Source organism: Condylura cristata, unplaced genomic scaffold, assembly GCF_000260355.1.
Source record: "Condylura cristata isolate star-nosed mole 26May11 unplaced genomic scaffold, ConCri1.0 scaffold00033, whole genome shotgun sequence".
In the NCBI taxonomy this organism is placed as follows: Eukaryota; Metazoa; Chordata; class Mammalia; order Eulipotyphla; family Talpidae; genus Condylura; species Condylura cristata.
Genome location: NW_004567134.1, coordinates 8,528,656 through 8,532,742, shown reverse-complemented (window position 1 = coordinate 8,532,742; position 4,087 = coordinate 8,528,656). Strand labels below are relative to the sequence as shown.

General features: G+C 48.6%; 1 protein-coding gene across 3 annotated transcripts in view; it reads right to left on the bottom strand.

The window, feature by feature from the left end:
- TBC1D5 (TBC1 domain family, member 5) overlaps positions 1-4,087 on the bottom strand; it is a 365,130-nt gene that overhangs the window by 6,996 nt on the left and 354,047 nt on the right. The window lies entirely within an intron of this gene.

Genomic DNA, 4,087 nt, shown 5'->3' with positions numbered 1-4,087 from the left:
GGGCAGAGAGGCCCAGCACACTGCCCTTGGCCTTAGGCTCAGCCTCTGAATCCCTGCAGACTGGCTCTTCCCTATTGCTCAATTCTCAGGGCAGTTTCCCAGCCGCCGGTAAAGAAGCCGGCCCACCAGACCATCTCCTGCATGGAAGGGCAAGCAGGGTCCCCTGTAACACGCACACGCATCTTCTAAATCATTTGCTGTCCCGCCCCGCAACAGGACATAAGCTCCACGATGGCCTCGTTCAGGCTAACTCTCCCACTCTTACAATAATGCCTGGGGGGGTTCCAGGGACAGACGTGTTTAGGGACTGATGGGATGCATGGAAAAGGCCCTGGAACCTGCATTTCAAAAACATGCTATTCTGAGTATTTCCAACAAGTATTTCTAGTTAGGGACAAGACAGAGAGTGATCATTCATTAGAATCTTTCATAACAATAAATACATAAACCATGCTGGCAACTCCTTTGATGTACAGCGACAGAAAGCAGCAAGTTATTTATTCAGCAAACGTGACTGTCATTTCTGGCTACCACAAAAACCTGCCCCCAAAACACGACGGCAAGATGAATGGGAATGGGATAATAGGTATCATTAGAGAGCCATTTTTCTGATCTCCATAAAGGCTTGTAACAACTTGTTCTGTCCCCCCCAAAAAGCAGCACAAAATCGACTCAACAAGGCTAATACACAACCAACTGTGGAAAACGGATAAGCACAGTTCACTGGTTACTTTTGTTTTTATGACTGTTCTGGCTTTTTTTTTTTTTAAGGTTTATTTATTTTTACATACAGGACTGGGGTACATGCCAGAGGTGAGGGGGCTGAGAGGATTCACCAGGAACAGAGTGGGGAGCAGAACAGGCAAAGATGTACTGAAATGCACTACTGAGGGGAGAGGCGGGTGGCTCAGGAGAGGTCTGCCAGGCCATGTGGGCCACCTCCCTGGCTGGGGATCGAACTGGTGCTGCAGTGGCTGCGATAACCCCATTGTGCTGTGCTTTAACCTGTTGCACCTGCAGGGAGTGTCCTGCTCTCGCTTTTAAGACAGCCCTGCGGCCCACATCATCTGGCAGGGAGGAGAGAGAGCAGTGAAAGTGACTGGGCATTTGCCAGATGACAGGTTAACCTGTAAGTATATTACATCTACATTTAAAAACAGAAAAAAACCACTGTGATGTCTTTCCATGCCTTAAAATATTAAAGACAGAAATATGAAAGGCTTCTATTTCCAATGTCACCCACAGTTTTCCTCACAGCAAGAGGCACAGAATAAAGTTCGAGCTAAAGGCTTTTGTTTGGCTTCAGTGTAGAAGCAGGTTATGTCCTTTATAATCTCCTATAATGAAGTATTATGTATTATAAATACTGGAGCACTGAGACCTGAGGGAAGCCTCACCTAACTTACCACTGCTATGGAAATTACACCCCAAATCTCATCGACATAACAGTCCCACGGTGGCTTCACTACCACCAATGACACATCAGTGCCACAAAAATAGATCTCCAACGCGAAGGGTGGCGGAAATAGCACAAAACTGCCTTTTCGATTTCTTAAAAACCTTATTCAGTGCAAGAATAAAAGTTCTTTGGTTTAAATGAAAGTATTTTGATTTTGATTGAAATGGTTGGTAGGAATGGTTATGCAAACCAGCAGAAAGAGGACAGAAGCAGAACCGACATCTATGAGGAATGGAGGGGGAATTGCCGAGTGCTTGACCCCTGGGCAAGGGTAAGCACAGCATCTTCCCTAAGGTTACAGCGAAGCGTAAATGAGCACAGCCCCTGGCCCACCACAGCACCCCGGGACCCGGCAGCTATGTGGCCACATCACCTCACCTGACTGCAAGAGGAAGACCAGCACCCTAGCAGGGAAGCGTGAGCGAGGCTCAGCAATGCCAGCTCTGTTACTGGAGGTCTCCCAACTGGGCAGAGGGAGCAGAACTACGTCCAGGTCGTCTGACCCCTGAGCCCCTGCACGGCCATGTCTCAGGCGCTGCGGAGGGGCGGAGAAGCCAACAGGCACCAAACAGCATCTTGGTGTTGACTCGACTGCCTTGAGCTGGCACTGCCCGTTATTATTTGGAGGTGGAACTTGCCTAAGTGTGGTCAGCCAGCAAGTGCAGTTCATGTATGTGCAAATCAAGACTACCCACTCTTGCCTACCAAGTCCCCTGGGGGCACTGTCACTATGTATCAGGCAGGGTGGACTTGATGACCTTGGCATGGGCTATTGTCTGCACGTCACTGAGCCCATCAGTAAGATGGGGTGCTATCTGTCTCAGAGGGCCACTGGGGATCAGCTCAACTCAGGCATTCTGCTCTCCGATTATTATTAGAACCTCTCCAGTACCATAACTAGACAAGCAGATTCTGCTGTCTGAGGTTGTCTCAACTCTATGGAGAGTTAGTTATCCTGACCTGACTTCTGACAAGCTCATATCAGGGCTGGCCCAGAAGCTAAAGAGGAAATATGGAGGATATCATAAAACAGAAGGGTCGCAGGTGGGGTTGGGGGCTGTGAGGTGGGGGTGGAAGGGTGCAAGGAGCCAAGGCGTGTGTCTTGTCACTGTAGGCTCTGGATGGGCGTTGGCAAGAGGATTTCTGTTCAGTCTGTGCCATTTGACACACAGTACGTCATCTCTCTGTCTCTTTAATACCGTTTCCTTTCTAGCAGCTTCCCACATTCTCCCTGTAACACCTCACTCTTTTTCCCAAGTTCGCCAAGTTCACTCACTGTATTCAGGCATCAATTGCCCATTAACAGTCTTCCCTCTGAGAGCATCCAGTTATTGGTGTCTCCTGCTTCATCTCTTACTCTGGGGATTATAAATTGCAGGTGAAGCTCCAACTCTAAAAGTTCCCTGAAATGACAGCTCTGCACATCCCAGACGCGCATGTCTTGGTCCTAAATGTGCTCCTTACATCACTACTGCTCTAGAACCCACCGGTTCCTGCCAGGGATCTGAGATCACCGACGCCCCGCAGAGAACATGGCTCCCTTCACCTTGGAATGGAGCCATCTGCAGGTGACTTCTGATGAGGCACGTTCTGCTGCGCCTTCTCTCTCATGGCCCCATCCTCTCCCTAATTTAAAGTGTTACCTCTTCCATACACACGGAGCTCAGTTTAGATGCCCACCCCTTCAATTCACCTACTCTCAATCTACGACTGGAACTATAAACTGTTTCACATCAGGAAGCAGATATTTAGGCATACGGATAGAATGACCAGAGCAAAGCCAGCAATTTACCTGATGAAGGCTGATTTCCTTCCTGAGCAATAGATGTGGGGGGGGGGGAGGGGAGGATTCCTCAGAGGGAGAACTTGGGGATACTAACAAAATCAGGCTGACAGGGCTTGGACTGGAAGTGGCAGGGGGCAGAAGATGGAACGCGATGTTCACCGAGGGTCTTTGAAGAACGGGGAGCCAGGTGCTTCCTGTTCAGCATTTGAAGAGCAGAGAATATAATCAAGGCCCCTATTTTGCACGGAGCTGCCAGAATGGCTGGAGACCCCAACTCAGCACTGGGCAGAGGGCACTACCATGGAGAAGACTCGCTATGCTTGAGATTAGCCTTCAGGTCAATACATAGTGCTCTCGTGAGAGCGGAGTGTGCTCACACCAGACAAGTCCCAAATGTGCCAGTGTCTGGTGTGAGGCACTCACGACTCATGGCCCTGCCAGCCCAGGTATCACAGAAGCATGACCCTCAGAGCAAAATCCACGATCTCCACAATATGACCTTAGGGTCAGTCAGAAGGAGAACCTTAATACATATATATATTTAAGCTTAAAGGGTCTATAAACTCCAGTAACAGATTATTGCCAGATTATGTACTTCTAAAGTTAAAATACAAACACAGCCAGGGCCTACTGACAGGAAGTATCCTGGGGTTTTCCCATCAGTCCCTCTCTTTGGCCGCCATGAGATAGAGCATTTGGGCTAAGGGAGTTCTAAAATGACATTATTTCATCAACAAATACTCCAAAGTAGGTTTAAGAAGGATATATGCTTTGCAAATTTCAGGCCAGTTTGATTTTGCTGACTCAAGGACAAATGAGAGTTATTCCCACCCCTCAGCTGG